At 45.0% G+C, this 7849-nt stretch overlaps 1 long non-coding RNA gene across 1 annotated transcript in view; it reads right to left on the minus strand.

Moving 5' to 3' along the window:
• The window catches only part of LOC138690535 (uncharacterized), a 30433-nt gene extending 23577 nt beyond the window's left edge, over nucleotides 1–6856 (minus strand). Inside the window, exon 1 of the long non-coding RNA XR_011329314.1 lies at nucleotides 6436–6856. This is a non-coding gene — a long non-coding RNA (uncharacterized lncRNA). The remainder of the gene's footprint in view (nucleotides 1–6435) is intronic.
• Between the last annotated feature and the right edge of the window lie 993 nt (nucleotides 6857–7849).

The following is a 7849-nucleotide window of genomic DNA, read 5'->3' on the forward strand; positions in this document are numbered from 1 at the left end:
ACAAAAAGAGGTTCAAACTAGACACAAGAGTCTATTTGAGCTAAAATTATTTGTGCATGCAACACATTCAGGGACTTCTGGGCTTTGCATGGGCTCGGCATCAGACTGTGAGCAGGCAGGTAACTCCTAACTTGCTAACTGGGATGAGGGACACAAGGAGGGTATAGGCAGCTGCGTGTGCTATTCAGTGTCTGCACTGCCCTCGCACCTCCTGAAAGTGAGGTGACGGCGTACTGGGCCAGCCATGGTTGGGGTGCTCTCATGTTTTCATGAGGTTTTTTTCTGTAGGAGCACCTGTTGTGGCTGGTGCTGTGCAGATCCATGGAGGTAGTCTATCCAGAGGGAGTCACCATCCAAAGAGAAGAGGGGAGAAAAGACAAGGGTAGAGGCAGGTAGATGGAAGACTACAAAGAACTGACAAGGCGATGCATTAATTAACATGACAGCAAGCATTTTCATCACAGAAGCAGCCTAAGTACCGCCAGGTGATTTTTTGCGGAGAGCAAGCCAACAAGAGCTTGAACAGACTTTAGAGAACAATTGCTTGCAACAGCCACATTGTTTTTGAAGAAATATACACCATCAGTCCCTGGAGGACCAGGCAACACCCAGGCATTGCTGTTGGATTAAAAATTTCATGTTGAAATATCAGAGTTCAGCCCTAGGAGAAAAAGTTGCAAATGCCTGTCTTAGCTCTTATATTAAAAGCCCTTGGTGAAGAGGGGGGGAAAATACATGATGTTTGTGCTTGAACTGAAATGGGCCAAGTCCCACTCCCCCCTGCAGTGCACACAGGCACCCCCACTGCATCATGCTGCATGGAGGGTGTCAGACTGTCCTTCTGCTCACCGATAGGTACAGTGACAATAAATGCCATGAGATGAGGTGGTTTATAACAAACCTTACAAAGCCCACAAAATGCTGTAGTTACTGTACAGACTGATATTAGTGTGACTATGTAATTTAAGCCTCAAACTTATCCTTAGCCAGAGAATTCAACAAAATAATAATAAAAAAAAACCCAAACCCAAACACACATAGACAAGTAAACCTCTGCCAAAATTAAACAAAAGTTATCAGACATTCAAGCCAAATTCAAGCACGCAGTGAGCAGACAGCTTGAAGTCTAGGTGCTTTATGAAGCCAGGGAAACGCGAAGGTATAGTGGGGCTGTGGGAATGTTTTATCTGGGGCATTTCATCCGAGCACATTTCATCCGAGCACATTTCATCCCTGCTCAGCGCCTGCCTGCGCTGTGCCAGCTGGCAGCCGAATCGCAACAGTCCTGCGGCCCCACCACTGCTCCTCCCCAAAACCCGCGCCGCTGCCAGGCAGACAGACCCAGCCTCGCTCGCCCGGCCAAAAGCTACAGGCAGGGAGGCAGAGCCTCCGCCGGGTCTGTGGAGCCAGGGAGCAGGGAGGGAACGGGTGGTGTGGCAGGGATACGGCCCCTTGACTGCAGAGCTGGACCGGGGCGAGGGGTATGTCATGGGGGATGCCTGCCAGCAGGCTGGCTGTTCCCATCACTGGTGACAAGGAGACTACGTGTCCTTCACTGTATGTAGCAGCTTGTTAGTGATTGACTCATCAGTGAGACACCCTGAGCAAGGGCAGACCTTGGGAGGAACCCAGTGGGAAAGCCAGAGAGAAAGCCCAGGGAGCAATGCCTCTGCTCCGGAGAAACAGAGAGTTACTGGAGGATTAGTATCTCATGGCTCTTTTCCCTAAAGAGCTAGAAAACTTGGAAGCATCCAAGTGACACTGGTCTGTGGATAGGTTGCCCCACTTAGCAAGGTGGGGTGAGTTTTTGCACCAGGTAGTTTAAAGTAAAGCATCCAGAAAGACAGCTGCAAGGGTTACATAGCTTTCTTAGGTTGCTGATTTTTTCAGTCTGCCAGTGAAGTTTCTCAGTGCCTTTCACTACATTAAAAACAAGAAACCAAAGAAACAAATGCCCTGCCCATCTGTATCTCACATCACACCCTTCACAGAAACATAGGAATTAGTATTTTCCCTTTCAAACATCCACAAAGGGTACCAAACAATTCAGACCCCTCCTCCATCAGTCATCACCAAGCCGGGCAGACCCCTCTGCTCGTTTCCTGATACTGAGACCATCATTTGGTGTCTGAATTGCTTCCAAGAAGTCATCAAGAGTGTCAGAACCTGCCACTTCCCTTGAGGTTATTTCAAGGGAATCCTGGAAAGTTTAGAAATTGAGACTGTATCATGAAGTGGCAATTGCATGAAAGAATCACTGCAGGAAGCACCTTCAAAACTAGAAGCAGCGAGCTCATGACTAGGCATAGCTGAAGCTTCAAGTACTATAAAATGCCCTTTGTGTAATTTTCCCACAGGTCAGTAGGCTTCAGCCTTGAGAATTGCTATGAAATGGTAAGTAGCTCCCACCCAGTAGATGTGAAGGAGCAGACAGTACCCCGACAGGAGAGCAACAAGGTTGTTTGAGATGCCTCCTAGTTTGGCAGGTTTCCAGGTGTGAAATTCAGGAGTACAGTTTTCCTCGCCGCCACGCTTTGGTTAGCAGAGTAATTCTGTGCCATCTCAGCACCAGCAGGCTCCTTCCACGTGTCTTTCTTGGGAGGCTAAGAAATAGTTAAATATCTGCGAGGGAGGGATGCTGTCGGCAAGGGGCTGACACCTGCCCTTCAATATGCATGCCCTGCTCCCGCTGTCAAGGTAGATCAATGTTTAATGCAACGGCCTTGACAGAGTGCTGTTAATAGAGATGCAGAGAGCAAACAACAAAACCATCTGAAATAGCAAGGCCACGTCACATAGCTCGCTCTTCAGGGATCTCAGCTATTTTGCAGTGAATTTATGGCAAGCATTTTGAAAATGTATAAATAAGGGCCCCATCCTGCACCTCTAGCTCAGGGAATGTTCTCCACCTCCGACCACATCTCAGGGCAGTGTGGAGAGCAGGCGACACGTGGCCGCCCATTTGCCCTGACCAACGGTGTATGAGGGAAAGGGGAGCAGCAGTACGGGACCCTGGTGTCCCTGCACTGCACGAGGGAAAGGGAAGGAGTGGTGTGGGACCCTGGTGTCCCTGCACTGCACGAGGGAAAGGGAAGGAGTGGTGTGGGACCCTGGTGTCCCTGCGTGCTGCTTCTGGCACTGGCAGTGCTTGGCTGCGTGTGGAGGACATTACCTGGCCAGTGTGGGATGGGTGGGAATGACCTTACTGACATCACATATCTCTGTCTTTTGCACAGGTTATTTAACAAACACATAAAAGTATATATGTTTCTTTTCTGAGTTAAGTAAAGGTGGCCCGTCCACCTGTGTCCAATCCAGTGAATAGTCCAATTTGGCAAAATTTGTCAATTCCAATTAATATTTTGTCAAAATTTAGGTTGATGTGACACGTCATGAATACGAGTTCCAACTTACTCTCCAAACCTTTCCAGTGCCAAGGTAACAGAGCAGGAGTACCAGGGGTAGTTTTATTAAAGAATTAATAGTAATACAGCAAGGCAATGAATGATAATATAACAAGAGCAATATAAGACAGAATAAGTTGCCATTCACAGTTTGCCTTCCTATTAGAATATTTGTCGAATATAGAAGCAAAAAATTATATGGCAAAAGACTGAGTGGTAGTTCATGCATGCATAGATCTTGTTAAAATAGATATATGGTGAATGTCCAAAGCAGTGGGAGGTTTTGACCCTTTAAACCAGTAATGGGATTTGTGCTCAGAATTTCAGCTTGGTTTTCTGAAAACCTGCTCAAACAGTGCTTACTAAAAAGCCTGATTTGGGACAGTAAAAATGTATGTGCAGAACACAAACCAGGCAGCTCTGGGCTGAGCTGCACACAGACATGAGTCGAGGGAGCAGTGTGTATGTAGCTGGCCTGGGCAACAGCAGGGGCCAGGCAACACCGGGGTGACCACAGTCTCCTGGTCTGCTCAATCGGGACACAGCTCTGACCCCATAAATAACAAAACCTGGACTATACATCTCCTACATCTCTCTTTTCCCATTAATTTCTTCTCTCTGCCTCAACCTCTCTCTCTCTGCTATGCAATCTGAAAGCCACACGTACCTCTCACAACACAGCCCTGCATCAGATTCACATCTCTACTTTAAAAATCATCTCTTCCATGAATCCTTGTTGTTAATCTCCCCAACAGTAAGCTTTGCTCTAAATCCCTGAATTGAATTACCTGACTTGTCCAGGCCAGACAAGCCCACAGGCCTATAAACTTATCAACACAAGCAACACAGCTAATTCTTCTCCTTGTAGGCACCATGCACTTTAAGGAGTTTATTAATATTGATAAATAATAAGGTTTTATTCTCTATATGAAGAATAAACAAACCTCCAAAGATTTTTTTCAGTTCAGGGATTTATCCAGACAGCTGGATGCTTATTTGCAGCTTCTCCAGATTTTTTTGGCCAGTACACTGTGCTGGAAATCATGAGATTTCCAATGGATTTTTGGTCTTTACCCAATTGGAAATAGTGCAAGAGGATTTTTTTCCTCCCAGCCTTCCAGGATTTCTAGTTCATGTGCCGGCTGGAATCAGCATATAAAAAGGGCCATAAAAAGAAAGCATCGATTAAGAAAAGCTGAGGAAATATTTGTGCTTCAAAGGTATCTTTTCAGCTTGGGGTGACAGTTCTAATTAGTTTCTAATGAAGTGAAGCTGATAAAGCCTTATTTTGTGCGACTGTTTAGATGACCGTTCATATAAGACTAGGACACTGAGGAGGCAAGATCTAGGCCTCTGCCAGGCCTGTGTTTATGATCAGTTAGTGTGTCTGATGGGGATCTGAATTACCCAATTTTGAATTAGAGATGGCTTATCTCAGTTTCTGAGCCTCTCTATTCCACAGCCTCCAGGTCTCTCTCAAGGACGCCTGCTGGGACTGCTTTTGCCACCTATTTTGTAACATTAGTGGACAGTGAGGAGAAGATGACTGCTCTGAGCTCAGTGGCATTTTTTCCCATGCCACCCTCTGCAAAAGGATGGAGAGAAGTGGATCAATGGAAAGGGAGGAATCTGTGGTGATAGGAGGGCAAGGCAGAGATCAGAAACACTCATGTGACAAATAAGGAGGAAATGGAGGAGATATGGTCCGAGATAATGGAAAAATCCCCAAACACATGGCTTCCCTCCTCTTTTCTCCAAAATCAGCCTAAATCTGGAAAGATACAGCAACAGATAAAGGACCAAATCCAGGCAGGGGATAGTAGGAAAAAAAAAAAGCAGGGAGAAACTGTAGAAGCAAGGGAAACACCACACCAAAGTGGAAAAAAAATGGGCCATTTGGTGAGGAGGTGTGTGTCTCCTCCTATAGAGAAGACACAACGTGAACTGTTGGCTGAGAAGCACCCCAAAGTACCCAGTCACCACAAGCACTAAGGGGTCAGCTTTAGCACAGCCACAGCGTGTCAATAGCAGAACCCTGCTGGAAATTGTTCCTCCATGCACCAGTTTGACTTCCAGGAAATCTGCTTTTAGTGAACTTATTAAAAACAGGATTCCAGGAAAACAGATGTCATGCACTTGGAAGAATTTTGCATTAGATTTAATTTCATCATTGTGTGATGAACCAACAGCAGTTTTCAACCAACGTGGGCTCTGAAAGCCTTCAACACACTTATCAGCAAATTAAGGACACAAAGAATGGAGCACACATCCAATGTCACCAACAAGCGATGCTGCAGACAAAGGCAGATTAAATATCCTGCCAAGGCCTGACACCTCTGTTGTGGCACAGGCCTCCAAAGGCTGTTCACCCACAGCAGGTCAGGGAACGTTGCTTTTGTTGATCGGAGTAACTGAGTGGAGTGTAATTTCTTTGAAAGCAGTGCCTGTCAGTGTCCTCTAGGGAAAATAGGGATACTTGTTCACGAACGGATGGATTTTCCTCGTGGAGCACAGGGAGCAGAAGGTAGGCAGAATTTTTGTTAGTGCTGGTGGCAGTTGTAAAGTCTGCTCTACGCTGAAAAGCAATAGCTGTTAAATGCTATTTCCTATAAAAGATAAAAACTCTCTGAAACTTTAGCTGAGAATCATTCACAACATGTTTAAGACTTCCAAAGCCATCAGAGCAAACCAGAATTCATTAGGAGAGAAAATAAGATTGTAATTAATTAACTTATTGAAATTATGAATCAAGGACTACACAGGAAAGGCTATGCATCACTTTGCAAGTTACTCAGTTAATCAAATAACTGGGCAGAAATATTTGCCTTAATAATTGCACCAGAAAGTGCTGATCACAATGTTTAATAAATCCAAATTGCTAATTCTACAAACTCTGTTTCAAGTCCAAGGCATACATACAAGAAGTTCCACTGGTATAAAGGGAGGTTCGGAGCTGTGTCCTTAGCGATTAAAACAAAACCTTTCTCTAGAGCGCTCTGACACCTGGTCAGAGGAACAGTTGGAAACTCACCCATGTTATGCCCCGTTCCATCTTCTGCAGAAGGTTCAGGGCAAGGGGATTTTTGTGACAGCTCCCAAAGACAGCTTACAGCCCAACAAGAAGCCCTGGGACTGCAGTAGCCAACAGCCAACTCTTACAGTTCCTGGATATGATTAACCTTGTTAGCACCTCCCCATGAAGAGCAGTTTCCACAGGCACCGTCCAAACCTCACAGAGAGCCCTCGGCTGTGGCCCAGCTCAGGAACTCGACCTGGCCCCACGTCAGCAGGGCTCTGGGGGACAATTGCATCAGCAGCCCTGGAGGCATCTTGGCTGCCTGGTCCAAGCCCTCTCCTGCCATACGTGTCAGCTGTCTTTTCCTTGGCACCCTCATCCCAACCCTAATCCAACCCCTGGGCTGAGATTTGTGGGAGGGGAAGGCAGGAGCCATCTGGCCAAGGAGCAGCCCTGGCTGCACTTTGGCAGCCCCCTCCCAGCCCACTCTCCCACACGTACTGGCTTTTGTTTCCTTGGATCCCAAACCCAGTGGAAGCTCTCATGATTTTTACGTGTCCAGGATCCGAACATTTTATCGAGCCGTTACAGACACATCTCGCTCCAGACACGTGGAAACACATGATCCAGAGTCATTCTCACTTTCTGGCCAAGTGAAGGTTCCTCTACTTTGCCTAAACCACCTTAATTTTATTTCAACTCTGCTAATTATCTAGTTTTATGTCTCTACTACTTCTGCTTTTCACTGATTTGGGACTTTTTGACTTTGTGGATAAAATCAGCAGAATGACAGTTGCACTGAGTCATGAGGTCTCTCAAACTGCTTCAAATCAGAAGAGTTTAATTCAGCCGTTTGATACTAATGCAAGGTTATTAATATGCCAAGTACAGTGCCTCATTGCATCAACTTTTTCCTGACTTGCAGACATACTTTACAAGCAATAGACCTGTAAGGTTTTGTTTGGCAACACTGAGATGTAGTTTTTGCCCTTTTGTCTTTCCTGCTCTCTTTTCCCCATAGATCTATTTGCTAAAATAAATTGAAATTGGGTAAAAGAATATAAGGCGCAATTTATACTAGATATATCTGCAATTACTAACTCTGAATTAAGCATATCCCTTCATGAATAATGAAGCAGAAATAGGCCAGAGGAAAAATGAGATAAGATCTTCAATCCATGTATTTTTAATTGCTTCATTATCTAAAATTTGGTATGAATAGCAGTGGATACAGTTTGCTGTTAATGCACAAAAAGAAATGAGAATTTTCAACCAAATCACAAAAGGCTATCAAAAATTAATTTTGTGTGCTGTGATCATTGAAAATGTAAGTGATTTTGTGGCAGAGTGACATAAAAAATACCATTTATATGCTAATAATGAACAAGTCATATTTTTTCATTTTGATGCAAAATAAATTTTATTTTCA

This window comes from Haliaeetus albicilla, chromosome 22 (assembly GCF_947461875.1).
Source record: "Haliaeetus albicilla chromosome 22, bHalAlb1.1, whole genome shotgun sequence".
NCBI lineage: Eukaryota > Metazoa > Chordata > Aves > Accipitriformes > Accipitridae > Haliaeetus > Haliaeetus albicilla.